This window comes from Sitodiplosis mosellana, unplaced genomic scaffold, assembly GCF_009176505.1.
Source record: "Sitodiplosis mosellana isolate CC-2019 unplaced genomic scaffold, AAFC_SMos_1.0 Smas_scaffold_6165, whole genome shotgun sequence".
Lineage (NCBI taxonomy): Eukaryota > Metazoa > Arthropoda > Insecta > Diptera > Cecidomyiidae > Sitodiplosis > Sitodiplosis mosellana.
Window position 1 is genome coordinate 670,938 of NW_022601406.1, and position 22,738 is coordinate 693,675.

The 22,738-nt window shown below is 33.1% G+C and overlaps 1 protein-coding gene across 5 annotated transcripts in view; it reads left to right on the forward strand.

Annotated features, from left to right (window-relative positions):
• Positions 1 to 22,738, forward strand: part of LOC129574813 (protein muscleblind) — a 233,177-nt gene that overhangs the window by 200,241 nt on the left and 10,198 nt on the right. For 3 of the 5 annotated variants that reach the window (XR_008688732.1, XR_008688733.1, XR_008688734.1), the window contains 2 exons: positions 12,136 to 12,220; positions 12,721 to 21,096. The exons of 1 other annotated variant lie outside the window; for it this stretch is intronic. The gene's annotated coding sequence lies outside the window, so the exon portion shown is untranslated. Of the gene's footprint in view, positions 1 to 7,746; positions 8,332 to 12,135; positions 12,221 to 12,720; positions 21,097 to 22,738 lie in introns of those variants that run through there. One more of the 5 variants, XR_008688731.1, reaches the window with a different exon arrangement.

Consider the following 22,738-nt stretch of genomic DNA (forward strand, 5'->3'; position numbering starts at 1 on the left):
TCAAATGCTTTAATAGAAAGCAGCACAGCAGCAATCAAATGCAATTTCAATTCAAAAGTTCATCGAGCAAATTGATCTAAACACACATTGATTCAAAGGAAAATTTCAATGCAAATAAATGAAATGATTCAAATCAGTTTGATTTTCACTTGAATTGGACATTTGTGAAAGCATCGAATGGATTCACTTCGATTGAATATCCAATTAAAAAAAAAACGATTAAATTAAAATGATACAAAACCAGAGGAAATTAAGGTATTTAATTGCAAAACAAATGTATGTAAAAGTATCAGCATGGTATTTTCTATGCATTTGCCGTTGTAATTTTATTTTTTTATGAAAATATATAGTAGTATACATACAGCCTTCATATATGAAAAATTACTCGAAAAATTTGTTGATAAAAAATGTGTTTTTTTCCCCTTATGACTCCTATGCGGTGTAGTGATAGTATATAATAACAGTTAAATGCATTCTCAAAAGAAGACAGAAAAACAAATTTGAAAAATCAAATCAAAATATTGAAACAAAAGAAGAAATCGAAGATAAACCACATACACATACTCTAAAAGTAATGATTAACACTATTTTTTTTCAAAGTTACTTAAGCGTGCATGATTGAAACAACACACAACAAACACAAACACACTTTAAACTGATAATCGATTTCCAGAACAATGAAACAAAAAAACATGAAACAAAAAAATTGTATTTTATCATTTGTCTACAATATTTGAATATATATATATTAAACATAACATTCATTTATAATAATAATTATTATACATATATTATATACATTTACTACTATAGTAATTTAACGCTTCTATCTTTCATTTAATTTTAATTTTGTGTCAATCGAGTATTTATTCCAAAAAAAGCAACAACAAAAAAACAAACAAAACAAAAATAGTCCGTGGATATATCAAAAGTCGTTGCATTCACATTTGTTTCCGTTTATCTCTTTGATTTGTTTTTTTCATTCTTTTTTGGTAAAGCGTGTTGTTTTTCCTGTAAACATTGCATTTCTTCTTCATTTTTTCTTTGAACCATTTCGTGTAAAAAAAAACTGACTTTTTATGTACAAACAAACAATACCCAATCGAAAGCTATGATTGGGATGGATATGTGCCATGCTTTCATATTTATCATTCACTGGTTATTCGACACTTTTGCTAAAACAAAAACCAAAACATTCTCAACACACACACACACACACACACACATCAATTCATTGTAACAAATGAATCGAACACACATGCATCCATACACATTCTAACCAAACAATGAACCCAAAGCCATTCATCAATGCTAAATTTTGAGTAGGAAAGCAAAGCAAAGGAATGGAATGGCATTTATCGCCATGAAAACCAAGAGAATTCACTGTAATCAGCGCAAGGTGGCTCTGAATCGGTGGGCATCCCATTAGTCAAGAGCTTTTCACACAAACCATCCATTTTACCTTTGTTCTGCCGAAATTTGCCCTTAAGTGGACTCACAAATTTCTTTGTAACTTACCTTGCCTAATCTTTTTTACTATTTCCCTTTGTTTCTTTTCGAGCGATTCAATGTTGCGTGAACGCTTGAATAATTTTCTGCACCCTGTGATTGACATTGATGCAAAGTTTTCCCATTCACAATTTGCATCAATTTCTTGATTCCTTTCTCTCTCTCTCTCTCTCTCTCTCTCTCTCTCTATTCCATATTCTATCTTGAAAATTCATTCCATATTCCGTCTCTCTCGTCCCACTTCGCCCTGAAAAATTGACGAGTCGTCAATCACGACAAAAATCACTGAATTCATTATCGCCAAAATGAGAGCATGAAAATAAGTCACACGGAATCGACAGAAACGGGAACCAAAAAGAGATACAAACTGAAAGAGACAGAGTGAAATCGTCTCAAATCGACAGTTTGACAGCTGTCAATGTTCATTATACTCATTGAGAACACGACCTGAAGAGATCTCTTCTTCTCTCTCTTCAAACAAATTGAGCAAACCGAAGGAAATGAAGCGTCTCATTAAAGTTTCGACTTGATGTGCGATTGGAAGGGAAAAAAAAGCTTGGTGGTTAATTCACTTTTCCATACACACGCAACGGATGATCAATCAACGTATGTCGTTCGCGTTTTGTCCTCAATTTCAAGCCACCAGAACTTCCTCGTACCGAACCGTTTTCAATGGCTAAAAATACACCGTTTTGAAACCCAGATACACAAACATTCACACACACACACACACACACACAAACACAAACCCCAAGAAAAAAATTACCCGCGCGAATACTTGAATGATAAACCCATGATACGAATAAACTTTGCTTGTTTTGTGTCATCTTGTCTGCTTTTTTGCTAATTTACAAAACAATATTCAAAACCGAACGATTTATTTGTGTCATGACAGATGCAAGCGATCGCTTTTGCTTTGTTTCCAAAATTACTTTGTTGAATTATATTAGATATTTTCAAATGGATTTAAAGAGGCGCGCGCGCAGAGTCTGCTGCTGCTCTCTTCCTCTAAGTGTTTTCTTTTTACTTTATGATTGTGAGTTTGAGTAAGAAAAAATCGCTCGAAAAAAAGCATTTTGTTTGTGTGACCGAAATTGATTTTTTTTTTCATTTGGTTTGATGAAAGTGTGCGCACGATGCCTGCCCTGGCGCACTTTCAACTCTGTAGATCGGTCGTATTTAGAATGTGTAAAACAGCCACCGTTTTTCTTTTGTGTTATCGTTTTTCTTATTCGCTTGCTCATTTTCGGAACACTTGCTTTTTGGTAGCGACGCAACACCGACCTACCACAATACAATCGAATCGTTTTTTTCTTTCGTCTCTAAAGCGTTTCCGAAATCAAACCGTTTTCTTTATTAACTTATTGTTTTGGAATCAGACGTGAAATCTAATAAATATTGTTTGTTTGTAGTCTAACACCTTAATGATTTCACAAAATTAACAAATAATAAATTATTTGAACACACCTGAATGCATTTCGAACTGTGAACAGTTCATCATCAGCATCACGACTGTTTGGCAAGTGTCGTTTCAGCACCAATCTGTCATCTCATAGCACGCATAAAAAGTTCATTTTCACTAACGCGAGTTAATAATAAAATTGAAATAGGTGTTTATCACAAATCAACATCAACGAAAAGAGTTATTCCGAATGTTTCACATTGTGCGATCCAACATAAACTAGCCGCGTTCCATAGTTACATTCACCGGTTGTGTAGACTGCCATTGTCAATCGATAATTTCAGAAAAGAATATGAACACATTCAACAAATCGCCAAAATAAACGGATACAGCAAAGAACTCGTTGACAACATTGTTTACAAACATTCAGAGAAAGTGAAACGATCAAACCTTTTGACGTTCTTCGCATCGAACGAAAAAATGGATGTTAAACGTGTATCAGTATCTTTTGTACCCAGCATTACCAATAAATTGAAAACAAAATTCAATGAATTCGATATGCAATTTGTTTACCGCAACGAAAACAAATTAGCCAATTTACTTGGTTCAACAAAAGACAAAACTCCGAATTTAAAAAAGTCCGGAATTTACTGTATCAAATGTGGCGACTGCGACCGTTCATATCATGGACAAACGAAGAGAGCGGTAATTGTGCGATTCGGTGAACACTTAAAGTGTATTCATAATAATATGCCTAACAAGTCAGCTGTTGCTTTGCATGCATTAGTAAATGACCACACAAACATCGGCATTGAAAATGTATCGTTAGAACAACAAGTGAACGACGAACAACGTCTCGACGCGTATGAATACTACTACATCAAAAGAGATCCGAACGCAATGAATCTGGACGAAGGCAATATAACATCAAGCCTTATCGACCGTCTAATTTAACCGTTACCGAGAACAATTCGTTTGCTCTGCGTTTTGTTTCGTGTTTGTGTGAATTTCGTGTTTTGTCTAATGAACTTTTTATGCGTGCTATGAGATGACAGATTGGTGCTGAAACGACACTTGCCAAACAGTCGTGATGCTGATGATGAACTGTTCACAGTTCGAAATGCATTCAGGTGTGTTCAAATAATTTATTATTTGTTAATTTTGTGAAATCATTAAGGTGTTAGACTACAAACAAACAATACGTTTTCTTTATGTTTTCATTTCCGTTTTCATTGTTTCCATTCATTTTGGTTGATTTTGATTTCTTAGCTCGCGCGCTTAATGCTCGCTCTGTATTTTTGTTTGGGTGCAATCTTACCGTGTTGACAAATCGGTGTCGTTAGTGAAATTACTCATCTTGTTTTCAATATATCGGTCGGAATGGCTGTGACTCATGTGTGTTTCAATTCATTTATCATGTGAAAAAAATAGTAAACAAAAAAAAATCGAAAACGGTGCCATATCTCCTCGACTTTGATTCAATTCAAATCAAATTCTGCGTAATGTGTGCGCTTTTTGGCCTCTGCCTTTATTATCGCCGCCGCCTGTGTCATTTATGTTATACCGATAAGAAATGCAACGCTTTGCCATAACCTTTCCGAAAACAAAAAAAAAACAAATTACCAATCTGAAACATATGCCCTCCTCTTTGACCCATCAATCCATCGCCGCCACATTTCCCTCTATTTTTCTTGCCACGTCTTTCGCCGCCAACCAATTTTCCAAAAATCAATTCTTCTTTTTTGGATGATGAAGCTAACCGCAACGGAGAAAATATCTTGCTTGTATGCTGTACTTGTATTTTATGTAGGTATTCATTCAAGAACAAACGCTGTACACTTGAAACACACCGAAGCTCTGGTTAGATAAGACATTTACGTTTTTTTTTTGTTCTTTTGGTTGAACTTGTAAAGGTTATTGCTGTAGCTAAAAAAAAGGTTTTTCTTTTAATTTTCCCTATTGTTTTTCCTTAGTTTTATTTTGATTTTTGTATTTATGTATCTTTCTCATGTGTTTTGATTTAAGAATAGCTCGTTTATGTAGTCGATTGACCGTTTGAAGTGTGGTAGTCATAATTTTGTATGGAATTTTGTCTTGAAAATGAGTCGTCTTTGTGGTATTTATCTTTTGAGATTGTGATATTTTTGAGTATGGAATGACGTTGTTTCACATCAGAACTCGGAAACAGATTTTGAATTTCTGATGCGAAAAACCGCCTCTCCCAAGAAGTGTGTCTGCATGGTCGAGCTATTCTTATTATCACTTTGTTTTCCCCGTGCACTATCCGTCTTTTTTCTTTCGTTTTTTAATTTCCATTTATTCTCTTATCTTGAACATTTTTCGAAATTGTATTGAAACTGAGCTCTTTTCATCTCAGGAACGCGTGCGCGTGTAGGAGGTAAGATGCACCTGACCGCTTTTTGCCCAACATATTCATCACAACCGAAAAATTAATAAAACAATACAAAAATAAACCCACCCTCCGCCCATGCTTTATAGCTGACAATTGTGCAAACAATCCATTTGATTTGTTCTTTTTTATTATTTTATATTTTGATTGCTTAATCTTAAAATCCATTTTAATTTTTTCTTTTTTTTTTCTTTTCTTTAGCATTTATAACCTAACCATTTCTTCTCTTTTTTTTTATTTTACCTACTAATTTGCTCCACACTACTAAATGCTTTTTTTATATTTTCATAAATTCTTTTTTATTTTATCACCATTTGATTTGATATGATTAACATGAGAAATAATATTTAACTCTTTTCCCAGCTTGTTTGTGTATTTTCAGAAACCCGCAATTTTTATGACCAATAAAAAAAAAATTAAAAAATCTTCCCTCGACCAAACCAAACCAAAAAAAACTAACGATAAACGCTAATGTTTTTTGGAGACAGATGCACCGCTTACTTTGATTTGTTAATGGATATGTATTTGAAAACTGATATGAAAAAAAGAGAATCCGAACATTAAAGTTTTTGTGTGGAATGCCATAGAACGCCATTTTAATAACCGTAATAGAGTATACAGATCCTGTCTTAATTGATGTATTTGCCCATTAATTCTTAATGACGCCGCTTTGTGTTTTTTTTTCCCATTCATTGTGTTTGACCGCATCAAATTGTTTGTGCTTCTTGATTTTTTTTCCAATGAAAAGAGTGTTTTTGGCTTTTTGTTTGCATTTGACATTAAAATTGAATTTGACGAGCGTGTTTCTTATGATTTTATGGCTCGTGCTTTTTTTTATGCTTGTTTCAAATAATTTCGTTGAGATAAAATTAAACGAGAATCGTTTTGTTTTGTTTGCTTCCGTGAATGAAATGCTTGTATCAAATCGTTTTTCATTTAATTTCCATTTCTGTTCATTTCCGTTGAATGGATCGCTTTAGATCTGTCGCTATTCGAGATTTAGATCTGTCGCTTACCGAGCTTTTTACACATGACAACCAATTACATTGTGTCTTCGATGAGAATCCGTTTGCGCCGCTTATTTATCTGTCTTATACATAGTGTACAAAATCGCGTAGAATCGCTTATTTAAACAAAGGGGTAAAATATTTACAAATAACGTAGCTGAGCTCGGTTTAAATCCACAAATCATATTCGCCTCATGATCTGCTTGCTGTGGTATTTCCACTCCACAGCTACAAAAAATAATCGAATGAAATCGCTTATGCTTGAAATCAAAAAAAAAAAATCTTTGCTGCCTGGGCGCTCTCACTCCGTTGTCTACTTTGAGCAAAATATTCGTGAGTAAATCTAGCAAAAACAAAAAAGAGCGGCTCTGTCTGCCCTTCCTGCCGTCTCTTCTCCCACACAGCACCTAGTCCCAAATGGAATTTCGCTAATCAAACAGAAACCTTTTTAAATATAATTTATGTTGGTTCCATAGTATTTTAAGCATAAAGGTAATGTGTTTAGTGTGTATATCTAGTTTAAATTTTGTACATTTTCCAGTGATTAAGTCTGTTATTCTATTTTTGTTGTTGTGATGCGCACGATTTTTGTCCCATTTTCCGTCTTTAGTTCCCATTTTTACAAACAAACAAACAAACACTTTTCAACTGACAAAACAAAAAACGATATTGACATCGTCCATATCAGGGATAAAACATGGTTTTTATGACAACATTTACTTTTTTCTATATCTTAAGATTAAGTTTTTAAGTGAATTGAATCTTATATACGACCATCCAGGGTGTATAATCATTTTGAACAGATCAGCAACGACATTTTCAACATTCGACCAGTTCATTCGTCGACAAAGGGAGAGAAAAAAATTCAATGGAAATGATTCTGAACAATTCGAATGTTTTTTTTTTTTTTGAACAAATTCGTTGATAATTTTGAATATTGAAAGAAAACTGCAAATTTGTATTGAAAAGAAAACTAAAGACTTTGAATTGTTGCCGTCGATTTTTTTTTTTGAAGAATTCCTTGTTTCTACACTGTTCTTAATTCTTGCATAAAAAAACAAACACTCCGAAATAAATCTAAACGAAAAAAAAACCGAAATAAATTTAAACGAACAAAAAAAACCTAAAAGAAAAAAAACCTACAAAAGCTAAAAAACTAAACAGTTTAGAAGTAAATGGTAGCCAGCCACGTTTCAAAATCAAATTTCACTCCACCTACACACAGACACCGACATTCACACATGACACAGACACTCACACACTCACACACACACAAACAGTACACGAATGTCGTGGAAAACACACATAAAATAGCGCTTTCGACAAATCGAAAAGCAATCAAAAAACAAAAACAAAACAAAAACCATTTAATTTTTCTTTATTTTTAAAACAAACAAAAATTTCCACTTTATTTCCAGATCGCCCACAAGTTATTCCATGTCTTTTGTATTACACAGTAGTTCGAATATCTTCATCCAACCCGCCCAACAACTATGATTAACTTCCTCCCTACACATGAATTTTTGTTGTACCGAAAAAAAAAACTAAACTGAAATAAACAAAAAAGTACTAGCGAAACCAAAAAAAAATTTCCTCCCCCATCCACACGAACGAAAAAAAAATACATAAAAACGAACACTTAAACAAAAGAAAACTGCATTTCGCAACACCTCGAACGAAACAAAAAAAAACCAAACAAAATGACTCTCAGAATAACAGACAGAAAATATAGGATTCAGAAAAACCACACACACTCACCCACCACATTCGAACATTCTCGATATCCGTTTCGCGTGGTTCAGGACGAAAATTATTCGAAATCACACACAAATGCACACAATTCAAATGGCTCTCGCTCGCTCGTGAACACAGACATGTCTCAGACCAAAAAACAAAACCAATAACAATTTGTTGACACATTTTCCAAAAATCAAAATCACAAATTCAATCAAATCCCGAAACAAACAAACAAACAAAAAAACTCCCAAATCGTTATTGATGTGGTAAGTTTTCAATTCAAAAAACCAAACAAATTTAAGTTAAAACAAAACATTATTTCAAGCTTAGTTTTCGTTATGATTTTTGAGTCAGCTTAGAGTCGATTGAAAATTATTTTTTCGGTTTTTATAGTTTTTGGCAATACAACCGATTTCATTTTCTCGTTTTCCGTTTTGTGTTAATAACGACGCCTCCTCAACCTCTCACAACAAAAAAAGAAAAAAACGTTTAGACAATTTAGATGCCAACGACTGAATTTCATCGTCTATCGCTTTTTGTTTATCGATATGAAACAATTATTGTGTTCGGAACTAGCCCCCGCGTGCGCGTCGGGTGAAAATATCTTTCACCCCATCAGTGTGTTTTTGCCAAAGAATGAACAATTTTGTACCGTTTTTTTTTCAAGTATAATGAACCGCTTTGCTGTCTATTCATTGATTTGTGGTCAATATCTGATCTGTGTGTATACCTATTCTCTATACTTGTTGCGTGCGTGCATTCTTTTTTTAATTTTAGTGATTTTGCGATCGTGTTTTTTATCTATATTTTTTTTGTACAGCTTCGATTTTGGTACGCCCCTGCTCCGCTTCTCTTCGATTTCGCTGTCGAGAGTTGTCAATAGTGTGGCAAACGAAATGTTTTTTTTTATGTTCAAACCTAAAATATAGTGTTCCACAAAATACGATTTGTTTTCAGTTAGTTCTTTTTTTTCTGGATTTTAGAGACTGCTCAGACTATATGAATGGTAGAAAAACGACTGAAAAACAATATAAAAAAAATTACACTTAGCCGCAAAATGTGTCGCTGCTGATCTGTTCAGTTGATTCGTATTATCATTTTTTGTGCATTTTCGTTGCCGAAAACCAGAACACATACACTTATACACATATACACAACAGGACAGACCGGAAAAAAAATATAGCCATAAATTATGGAAAATCCAGTGGAAATGATTCATTTTTATGCTTTAAGTGACACTTGTTTTTATTAATATTAATTTATTATTAAGCATGAACTGTTTGATGTGATCCGTTTGTGTTTTTTTCATTTGCTCTATATAATTTATTGTCTCTTTTTTTTCTTTTTTCATGCATACATTTTGAAAAAAAAAAAAAAATTTCTTTGGTTGATATTCTCTCTCGAAAACAAACGAAAAAAAAATCGGACAAAAATTCAATGCGAAAAAAATCGATCGAATTTTTTTTTCACATGCATTTTTTTTACTACGAAAAATACTCACACACAAAAAAACCACACACTCAATTTTCAATTTGAAAATTACATAAACAAACAATTACACACAAACACAAACACCGCATGTGTATACTCTCTGTTTATTTGGTTTTGTGATGGTGCAGCAAATGTACCCTCAAATGCTCCTTTCGTTATCTACACTGATGCCAATGGACAGGTATAATTAAATATAAATTTTTTAAACTTGTTAATGTTTGATTTTATTGTAATTAGCAAGTGTGTGTGTGTTTTTCTCTCTTTCGCTCGCTCAACTGTGCCCTCGTCCTTTGCTGGCTCTCGCTGTGCGTGTGCCTCTCTCGCATTGTGGAAGTCTGTCTATGCTGCTTTGTATCCCCTGGTAGCATATATACGTGGCTTTTTAAATTGCAAAACCGGATGCCCGAAAATATTCACTTCCGTCGTTCCAACAGTGTGTGTGTGTGTGTGTGTGTGTTTAAGTTGTTCCGTTGACGACGACGACGATGACCACCAACAACACCACCACCACCAGCAGAAGCTGCAGCAGTAAAAACCAGATTATTATTAGAGTTGCTCTATCCCGCTGAGAAACGACGGTTCCGAATATTTTCCGCATCGCATTAAAGCAAGACAGAGAGAAAAAAAAACGCTGAACTTGAACGGTGGACATTGGTGTGTGATATTCAATTTTACCAGCACCGGGAAAGCGATTGAGACGACCAACTTTCCCATTGGGTTCAATTGAATGTCAGACTAGTTTTTGAGCTTTGTACTTCGTATGCAAGTAGCGTGTTTTTTTTCCTGCATATTTTTTTAGACAGCTACAAAGCATATTCTTAGGGGCTGCCACACACACACACACACATACGCTCACAAGCTAGATCTCGCCAGTGTTTGAATGAAGTGTTTATAGCATTTAATTTAGCCAAACAAATAAAAACATACCAAATTAATAATCGCTTTTTTTCCGTGGTGAATATTCATCGTGTGGACGAGCTAACATGTGTACAAATAAATTAGTGTAATAAGCACGCCCAATCGACCTGCCATTGAGTAAGCCAGATAATTTTTTGCTTTTTGATACATTTAGGCCACCTGAGTAAGAATACGCTTTCTTCATCCGAGAATCTTGGTTTGAAAATCATTTTTATTTTTTTTATTTTCATTTTATGCTGTTGCTGCATTTTTTACTACTATTCATACTAACGCACCTAGAAAATTCGGCTAATGAAATCGAACAGAGAATAGAAATTGCGAAATGCTGCCACCCACACAGTCTGTAGGGGTTAGAAAAAAGTTTTTCTCGCTTCTTGTGTCATAAACTGTTTTTATCGCGACTTGAATCGCCTCCTTTATACTTGTGTAAAAATAACGTTCTCAGAAATCAAAATCCATCAAGGTTGAAGATTATTTTATTACGCTAAGAAGCCCATTGAATGCACTCGAAATTGAAATTTTGAAGTCTAATTGCACTCAAAATTGAATTTTTACAAGGATCACTTCAAATTTCAGACCAGCCCACGCAATCTGTTCTCTTATTCGAACTCAATAGCCATTGTAATTGACGATGTGATCTGCTTCTGCACATAATTCGCGAATTGATGCTGCTTTTATTTATATGTTGTATTTGAAATGCTTTGCTTTTTGTTGTTTTTTGGCTTTTTTCCTAACCAATTTCGAATGCGATCATGCACGACCAAATGTTTAGTTGCCTTTGTTTTGTCAAAATAGAAAGTGTTGTTGAGTTTTTTTTTCTTCATTTGGATGAGATTAATTTCTTCATAGACAGAAAAAAATCCAAACCAACAACAACCGGCTTTTTGAAACATCCATTTTATATTCGTTTTTTTTTTTTTAAATTTCGTTGTTGTTACAAATATCCAAAAGATAGACGAAGCGAAATTTCCCGTGATAAAGTAATTGAACCATTAAAAAAAACGCCAGAAAACGTATTTGTCTAGGAATGTCTAGGAACGTCAAAGCAATGATTAAAAATATAAATAAAAGCAAACGAAATGGGGCGTTTTTTTTCCGTAAAAAAAAACAGAGAAATTTTACAATGTTCCCATGCGAATTCATTGTAAATGACCGAAAAAAAAACGAATGACAAAAAATAACTATATAGAACAAAAAACATGAATTTGTGGATAGTTTTTTTTTTCACTTCTAGAGAAGACACTTGTGTTTAGCATACCAAAAAACAGTTCCGAACCAGTTATCTCTTTTTGCGCAAATATTTTTGCATAATTAACACCACACAAGTGTATTTTTTTTGTTTTCATATAACTATTGTCGTTTTTTCTTTAATTTCACCCCGAAAACAACAAAAACCCGCCCCGTCAGAAACAAACCAGAACAAAAAAAAAACCTATAAAAATGTCTTGGATTTTATTGCTACAAAATGTATAATCACATTTAGTTTCGTTTTTCTCGTATAAATAAGAATTAATGGCATTTCACTCGTTTGTAAATGATTTCTAATGAGATTTCTCTTTTTTTTTCTTTTGATTTTCTCTTTTGTGACACACACACACACACGCACATAATTCCATCAATGAATGGGTGATTATGTTTTGTTCGGCGTTTCGATGAAGCAGTTACTGGACACCCTCCCGGTGTGCCAAGATTTTAATAGGTCCATGTGTAATCGGCCAACATGTCGTTTCGTTCATCTAACTGATGGTAAGCATTGTGGCCGCACCTCTTACGATTTTTCTTTTCTTCTTATTTTTTCGATTCTTCTGAAGGAAATTTGTAGGTTTTGTATTTTTAAATCGTTTTTATTTGATTTTTCTGTTTTTTTTTTCAAATTTACACTTACAGTGAGTTAGTTTATAATAACAGATAAAACTAAAAAAAAGTCTCCATTTGTACAGAATTTGCATTAGAATGGAGACGGTTTTTTTAACTTCTGTCTGTAATTATAAACTAACTCACTGTATTTTTTGTGTTCTTTTTTTTTTTTTAGAAAATCAATGGAAATTCATACAAAAATTGATTTTCTTCAAGAAATTTTGTTTTTAGATCTTTTTTTTTTCATTTTTTTTCCTCCCAAAAATATTCAAATCAATAATCACTTGTTATCTTTTTCAAAAATACATCATTACCAAAAAAAACCAACTTACCTAGTCAGTATAATTAAATTGATCTCCTTAAATTTTCTCCTGTTCATCAATCCACAGCTGATAAAGTTGAGGTGATAGATCATCGTGTGGCTGTTTGTCGTGATCATGCCAAAGACGCATGCAAGCGTCAACAGTGTAAATATTATCACATACCGATTGCTGTTCCGCCTGCCCATGTAATGGCCAATATATACAATCGTGATGCAACAACGGCACCACTGACCGCATTCACATCGACCATCCTACAAACATCTGCCACCGATGCACTGCAAAATCGTGCAAGCATGGAACATTGCATCAATTCAACGACAACCATAACGGAATCACCTCTGAATGAACGACACGCGCCACCAATACGATCAGCCCATCATCGATCGGCCACACAAACTCACTGAAAAAAAAACGAACGAAAATCAACAGCAAATGAAATCAACGACAACAACAACAACCAACTTTTCTCACACTTCATTCAACCCTCTTTCGAATGTTGGTGTGTTGAATATTTTCCGCCGCAGAGCGCAAGGAGCATTTTAATTTCTTTACCGACATAAAAAAAAAGCAAATAATTTCATTGCGATTTATGAAAAGCAAACAATTCAAAAAAGAATAAAAACAATCCCCTTAAACTGTCTCTAAAAACTGAGAAAAGAATGCTCTCTTCAGATTCGAATAATTTTTGTCTCGATAGAACCCCTAAACACACACACAATATGTCAAACAAAAAAAAACACACACACACAACAAAAATGATTGATTATGTATTGTAATTTATAAACATTGTGAAAATAGAATTAAACCAAACTAAATCTACACTAAATAAATGAAGAAAAAGAAAATCGACATAAAAAAAATCTTAACGAATGCAGAACAACTATGACAAAGAATTAGTAAAGTAAGAAAAAAAATAATAACAACAAATTGATACTATGATTGTATTATTAATTATTAGGTCAACAACTGTTATTGTTTCATTGAACAAAAAAAAAGTGAAATAAATGATGATGAAAAGTAATGAAAAAGAAGAAAATCCTTAAGCGATATGGTGCGAGTCATGTATTGCGCGCAAACAAACAAACAAAAAACACACATACAGAAGAAGATGAAAGCGACGAAATGCATGAGACAAGCAAATTTAGTCTAAATATAAATATTATGTATATCATTTACTCTTTTGTATTGGCTCTAAGAGTTTTCGATGTTAGGCTAAACTATTATGATTATTATTATTGTATAAAACAACTATTGAATAACAACAACCGAAAAAATATGAAAAAAAACCACAGATTTAAATATGATGGGATAAAAATAAGTCGAATAGAGAGCGAGCTGCGTTCAAATTGAATCTGATTCGTGTGTGAAGGTGCTGAGAATTGTGATTATGACGATAATTTTGGCACGTTAAAAACTAAAATGGAAAACAAAAACAGAATATTCTTACTTATTAAACAAATAAACAAACAAACAAAAAACTCTAATGTGTTCGTTGTGTCGACTAGAGATGAAATCGCACGCTAACACACACACACATACACACACAACATTTTAGTTGGATAAATTTAATAGTAATTTAGAAAGGGAATAATTAAAGAAAACACAAACACACATTTTAGACAGAAAATAAGTAAATTATTATCAAAATGAAGGGAGAATCCTCTTCTCTTGCAAAAAAATCTATATATATATATATATATATATAAACTAAAACAAACACAGACCACAAATTTTACTTAATCAATCAAATCAATCAAATTGATCACATTTAGAAATTTTTTGAGACAATTTGCGAATGCGAGATACATAGTACACACACACACACACATTCACTCAAAAGAGAGAAGAAAAAAATGGAATGAAAATCAATCACACTACAATGAATGATATGAGTTTTATGTTTTAATATATGTGTAACATATTTTACGTCGTGTTTCTTCAGCAAATCCAAAAAAAAAAACTACATTTTAAAGTGAAAAATGAACAAAAAAATAAAAATAAAAATAAAATTTAATATTCAAAATAATCGAACATATTCAAAGTTGAATTAACACTAATTTACACTGAATTAAATAATTTAGGATAACGATACTAAAACAAATTCTATTCATTGAGTGTGTGCGTGAGTGTGCGATGAGAATTAAGTGTGTGAAGGATTGAATGGATGAGTGAATAGGCAGTGATCGTGACGAAAGATAGAGAGAATGTGTGAGCAAAAGTGAGAGAGTGAATTTCGGATACTAGTTTAAAAAAGAAAAGAAAAAAGAACAACTATGGAGATAAGATCGACGTAAACTCATATGAATATTTGAATTATGGATACATTTAATGGATTTAACCGATTTTAAACAATTCCACGCGAATCGAACAAAGAATACCAAAAGTGTGCAGAAGATAAATTACGGCGACAACGATACATGTATGATTGTTTGAAGCAAATTTCACTTAATCTATTGCCCCACCCAATTTGCCTGAGAGATGAAGAACAATTTCCGTATTTTTGCAGCTATATTCCATTCTTTTCACCTTCGCCCCACAGCAAATTTCTTTACCTTTGTTTGTTCCATTAAAAACCACAACAAATTTAGGTTGCTCCAACAATTCCAACAATCATTATCATTCCTCATTTGATTCACCTGTTCACCTGAGGCAATAATGATATCCACATCTATTTGTTTACATCGGATGTGGAATAGCCCACAGAATAGATGAAATAATTTCGTTCTTGTGACAAGAATCGTTTCATTGACAATGACTCATTGTTACCACAGTTCCATCAAATGGACATTTTTCCATAAAGACACGGATATTTTCCATTGATTTCGGAGTTCCAACACACACATTTTCCATTCAGAAGATCGATCTTATTTTTCTTAGATCTAGAACGATCTCAAAATCTGTATGTTTTTGGAGTAGGAAACAACATTGCATTTGAATCTCTCCGAAATGGTTCGATGATCTTTGACAAAGATTCGTTGTTCTTTGACGAAACGAAAAAGATGAATGCCAATATTCAAGCAAAGATTTTCTAAATGCATTTTTTGCATGTGAACGGAACGATCCAAGATGATCTTAGGCATGCACACTTTCATGGTATCGAATGAATCATTTCGATCATTTCGAATGATCACCTCGGTCTCAATGGTCATACTTTCTTCTAAGAAGAAGAAACTTCTTCCACGAAACACGTACAACATTTCGGTTCACGAAATGATGTTGAAGATGGAAGAAATCCTCTAAAACATTGGAACGTATGAAATCTCTTAGAGCATTGTTGAACAAAAGAAAGTGGTTGGCAACGCATGGACTTTAATTTCAAAGAGTATGTGATTCAAAAGGAAATAGCTCTTACACTTTGATTAGTGCTAGAACAATGGAGACACCAACGAAAATCGCTGTTACAATATCGTTTTATCTCTTGAGATTTAAGAGTTCTCTTGCTTCATTTGAACAAAAGTCATACACACACACACACACTGTTCATTAGAAATGTCTTAACAAACAAAATATTCCGATCATTTTCGATGATAAAGTTTACTGTAAATAACAACAAACACAAAATATTTTGACGTGAAAATAAAATTAAAATTATAACAACAACAAAATTATATAATTACAAAAAAAAAAACAGAAATTAGGAAAGGAAAAGAAAAGAAAAGAAAAAAAAATTGGAGGGAAGAGAAGAAGATCTATTAAAGAGAAACAAAAAAAAAATCGTACATCGACATCTTTTGATATAAATAATATTTATAATATACACAATGATTAAATTTAACAAGAACAACAACAACAAAATACGCAAAACTAAAATGTTAGAAACTAAAGACACGTAATTAGATTATTTTCGTATCAGAAATTTTTCAAGTCATAATTATTATAAATTGTATACAAAACACTCTCACACACACAAAACAGACGATGATTTTCACTCTCTCTCTCTCTTTTCACATACACACAAACATATACACCTATTTAAGTACACCAATCTAATTATTTCATCGAATATGTTGCAGATAAATACGAAATCCTTCGTAGAGAGTAGTTCTGTTTGTGAAACTAGCAACATCTAAATTCAAATTGATAATGATCATTCGTTTTGATTGACTGCAACAAGCCCTTTTCTACCGTGGAAATTGTTTTTTTTTTTGTACAATTGACATGTACAGATTGAAAAAAGGTGTGTTTTGTTTCAACTATGAACAGCTTCAAGCTGGCAATAACCAAATTCTCCCTTTGTACATGACAATATCGATGAATCCGAAGTGACAACTTTTTATTTAAATTCGAGCTATACCAATTGGGTCCGACGGAGTGACGGAGTTCAATCGATCATTCGTTTAATACAGTTTTCCGTTTTACAACCAATTTTTTCTTCTTCTTTTCAATCCATTTGTTTTTTCGGAAAGGAAAAAAAAACCAACTTTTGGTGTCCGAATGATCTTAGGTGAAGCAACACATTGCCGTGACAATAATTGCTATGATTGTGAATCTGATTTTCTCTCTCCATTTTTCATTTTTCGACAAATATATGAATCCACCAAAAAACAAACACCATTTTTTTCATCCTATCATTCTCTTCCTACTATACCATTTCACATTCGTAGTCCAGCGCAACTCCAATAAAATTTTCACCATGCAATCAAACTACTCTATTTCGTGTATGTGAACATTCTGTGTTCCTTCAACCCACTCTCACACTTACAATTACCACACAAAACGTACGAATATTTTTCTAGATTCAATAAGTGTCACACAAAAAAAAAGAGAAGAAAAAAATACAAAAACTAAACCTACAACAGAATTATTGACAATGTTCTACCGTAACTGATATGAATATTCTAAGGTTTGTTTGTTTTTTTTTTCACACGGTGCACCGTGCATGTTCTTTTTTCAATCATAAGAAATTATTCCACTATTTATGATCCATCTACACACCCCTCCTCCTTTTCTCAACCACCTTTGAATGGCCCAATCCGCAATGTTCAAAGGAATGCTGAGAATCATCGAGATGTTCCCTTTTCATTGGAATGAACTTGATCTTCTCTCATTTTCAACACATCAACATAAATTCAAAATAAACCTGTAGAATTCCAGCCGTAAATTCGGGCGTGTCATCACACAGAGCGCCCAAAATTCGAAGAAAAAGCAAGATATTCGATTTGAAAATATGCATAGACCCACTCTTTCACCAGAGAATGCCATTACTCTTGACATTTTTCATGCGGTAACCGTCGAAAATTTGAAATTGATACGGTGAAAAATCATGACGTTGTTTTAATTTTACGAAATAAGTTTGTTACTATTTTTGAAGAATATCGTTAGATTTTTTCTTGATTTTCACATTATTTTTCTCAACAATTGTTGGTCATTTTTGACCATTTTTTCATCTTTTATTGCAATGTATTTCTTTTCATTACCAATTTTGATTACTTTCTCTTGTTAAACGTTCATAATGATCATTATTCGTTCACAAACTCGTCGTTCGGTTAAAATTCGTTTAACTTTATTCACGATCGTCTTTCGATTGACTTAACGTTCCTAGTTCGAAAATGTCATTTCAATTTTCTGTGAATTGTCCGTTTTCCAAAAGGTTTTTGTCCAAAAGGTTTTTGTTCGATAAAAATTGATTTTCAAAGTCGATTCTGAATGATTAAAAATGTCCGTACTAATTGTCATCCAAAGAGCTCTCCAACTGCAATGCGAGTGTAGATCAAATCGAAAGTTCACGTTTTTTCTTCTGTCGAATTTGTTGATGTATTTTAAAAAGTATTTGACAAAAATGAACCACTAAATAAAAAGAAAACCGATGTACACAGGTCTATACAATGTATTCATGCACCTCCAGCTAACTAACTAAACAAACAAACAAACAAAAAAATAAACTATTACCTTACTACATTTAGAAATAAACTTGATAATTTATAAAACAAATAGTGATAAATGCAAATAAATGAAAATAGGAAATAAAGATAAACAATGAAGAAATTATGAATCTACATCGTAAAGTTTTAGTCTCATTTTTTTTAAACCGAAAGAAAAGGAAGCCCATTTCTAATGGAATACAAGAATTGGGCGGCCATGGTTCGAATGATGGCCGAACTAAGAAGTTGAAAATAATGTTGTTGATCACAAAAAAAAACACCCACACAAACACACACATTTCACAATTCTCGGTTAAGGTGACAACAAATTTTTGTTTTTTCTTCTTGTGTATTAGTTATTAGATGTGATGTTAGTTTAATCAAAAGCAAAAAAAAATGAAAACGATTATTTCGTTCTCTCTCTCTTCTAAGTTGTATCTATTCATTTCACGATTTTTTTTCTGTTTTGTTCCAAATTTTTGAATAAAATGAAAATACTCATGTTTACAATTTCCATGAACAAAAAAAAAACAAAAAAAACGGTTTCCTTTTTAAAAAAAAATGTTTGATTCCATTGTGAAAAAGGATTAGTAGAACAAAATAAAACTCTCTCCGATTAGCAGTTGAAATATCCGAATCGGAATTCAGTGCGAATCTCTGGGAATTCATCCTAAATAGCACCCCGTAGTAGCCTTCTCTATAGCAAAGAAGACGGAAAAAAATGAATGGCAATGAACACGTTAGACAGCCATCATGGTTAAAAATCGTGAATCTAGTCGTAGTTTTCGATATTGTGTAGTTGACCAGCAAAGAATGCGCATGACTCGATCCAAAATGATCGATCGAGGACAGTATTTGGATTCAAAATGGTCAATGAAGGGATCGATGGGAGAGCAGCTCGATCCAAAAGCTTCGATTCAAAATGCGGCTCATCGAAACACCATGTAAAGAAATGGAAATGAAGTCCGGTGTGAAAGGGTCTACTGAATGTCACAATGCAAGTAGAAATAAACCAAAGAAAAGCACAAAAAAAAGATGAAGCACACACGATTTTCGTTTTCCCATCGTTTTGTTTCCCGTTTTTGTTTCGCTTTGTCGACGTTCACGCTCGTTCATGTTTTCAATCTCCTCCCTCCTCTTACTCCTCCCCTCTCTCAGACTAGAGCAAAAGAAAACAATATCGCCACTCGATACTTTTAGACTACTTATAGACTATGTATAAAACAAAACTAAAACTTTAAACCACAAGAAGAAGAAGAAGAAAATAATAATAATCAAAAGTCCGATGATAATATTTAGGATCGAGTGAGTGAAAAGAATGAACGTGAGCGTGAATGAAAGAGAGAGTACGTGCGTGTGTTAGGTGCGTGTGATGGCAAAATATGCGAAAAGTATTTGCTGCAGTAAATAAATTCTAAATCCTCTTGAAGAACAAAATAAAGGTGAATAAAAAAGGTTAAGTAATAAACAGACGAATGAAAATCACAAACACACACATACACTATTAACTATTTATGCAAATATTTGTTGAGTATTTGCACATAAAAAACAATTCAATGTAATTTATCTGAAGAAACCAGAATCATAGCGCGATTGAGAGACAAGTGGAGCGTAAACTAACAAAAAACCAAATGATATGCACACGCAATTGTGCAAATGAATAACAACTGCAAAAACTACAACAAAAAAAATCACGTGTTCGATGCGACTCTCGTGCCATTTCAATTGACCTCGTGGCATGTGCGTAAATCACATGAATTGCACTGTACACCATTCGGTCGGCGTGCATCATTGTCGGATCGGTCAAAAGAATGTGAATAAAATTTCGCGCGGGTGCGTGGCCGTCCATTCGCGTGAGCGAGAAACAGTGCGCGCACACGTAATGCCGTTCATCGCAAAAGGTCATGCGACGCATCGAAGATGCACAAATCATTAGATATTTAAATACTGTACACGATGTCTACAACAACAACAAAACTGCAAATTGATTCATTCACACAAACACACATCAATGGTAATTTTATTCCAACAAAAACTAACAACAAAAAATGAAGAAAAAAATTGAAACGAAAAAAAACATCTACATCAAGTAGAAGGTACAGTACACACACACACACACACACACACAAAACAACAACAAAAAAACTATTTTAACTTTTATCAAAATGCATAAAGCAAACAAAAAAAAACAAAACTTTATAAACATGATTATTTATAAATATGAAGAATATATTTATGAGCCGATGATGATGAACAGAAGATGAAGAAGAAAAGAAAAGTAAGAGAAGAATACCACTGAAGTCAAGTGAATGTAGTCAAATAAGAATTAATTGATTAATTGAATGATGATGATTTATCTTTTTTTACGTTTATAAAATAGTGATTAAAAAAAGAAAGAAAGAAAGAAGATTGAACGCGAATAGCGAATGTCACACACAGAATGAAAGGATTTGAACATGCAATCGAAGCAACTGATTTAAAATGAGAGCAAAACGAAAGAGAGAGAGAGAGAGCGCGCGAATTCATATACATTCAACGTTCACAAACACCAACGAGTTAAAAAAAAAACAAAAAACAAAAATGAAGAAACAGAAGGAGAAAAGATATAAAAGAAATTTAAACGGTCCCTTAAATTAATTTTGAATTTTTTGATTTATTTGTCTTGAAACATGGATGATTCAAAAGCAAAAACCAAACAAAATACCACGAAAAGGAATAAATAAAATAGAAATAGAAACAAATGAACTATACATAGTGTTTTATTTCGCTTTTTTTTCGTGTCCACAGGTCATTTGGCTCGATTTTTCTAGTTTTAATCGATTTAATTGCAGTTTAAACAAAATTTGGCCCAAACGATCGATATTTGAACGGAGTGAATATTTCAGCCTTTTTTTACCGGATTTTTTGCATCATAATAGCAGGCAAGTTGCTCTGAGTCATCATTTGAGAAAAATACGTTAAACACACTGTATCAATATTTGTGCCATCACTTTGCACTCATTTAATCGATTTATGTTGTTGAATTTGCCCCATTCAATTGCACTTGATTGCAATACCTTTGACTTGTGCAACGATGTCAATTACCAGCGTATTCTTGATGAAGAGTTTTTGCTCAGAAAACATAACAACAGCATGAAATGAACAAGAACCAAATTAATTGAAACAACCTAACCCTATTAAAAGCATATACTCGATAAAGAAAAAAAAACTGTTAAAACGACAAGAATGATTAAAAAAAAAACACGGTGAGTACATAATCAATTCAATTGAATAAAATTAGGTCAACCTTATCATAGTATCAGCGATGTATGAAGGTGTTTGAATTTTATGCGAAAATTTATCTTCAAAGGTTCGAATAATAAAGAATTTCGTCAGAAACAATGCGAAAATTGTGAGCATTTTATTCAGTTCAAAGGCTTTTGTATAGTATAGTTCCACAATAGTTTTGTGTGCCGCATAAAATTCGACGTACACTAGCACCAAGCTATAGATCCAAGCATGTTCTTGCTTCAATTGAAAAACTTTAAACAAAGGTTCAACCTTTGATTTTACGTTAACACCCAGTTGAAGGCTTCAATTCAATTCGAAGTAATTGTTTCAATTCAATTGTTGAATGGTGTCGACAAAGTCAATGTTAGCATTGAAATTGCGACAAGAAACCATGGCTGGTAATCGATTTGACTACAGAACAGCTGTTTATTTTCGTATATAAAATAAAATACCGTCAAAAACTCGCTATGAGCCCAGTTTACAGTTTACTGCGTAAAAAACTTATCTGATCACACTAAAACCATTGACAAATGTATAAAGTAGCGGAAAAATTCCGCAATATTCTTGGAAAAATGCTTTAAAGTTTGTGCCTTAAAAAATTCCAATGCCAAAAAATGAGTCGGCATTGTGTAAAAAATAAAGTCAATGAGCTGGGTTACTCAGAAAATGGAGTGAATGAGCTGCGATTGTTGTTGATGTAGTCCACATTATTGGCTTGGTGAGTCGAAATGGGATATTTCGGATGTGAAGATAATGTTTGGCGAGATGTTATTGTTTTGGCTTGTTACGGGATAACCTTATTGACTTTTGTGTCATGGATGTGTGTACAATAATGTATGTGTGTGTGTGTGTGTGTTTTTTGTTTTGTTCCATCTCAATTTAGTGAAGCGCAATATATGATGACAATATGCGCGAATTTTGTTGTTTTTATATTCATTCATTGATGCCGCTTC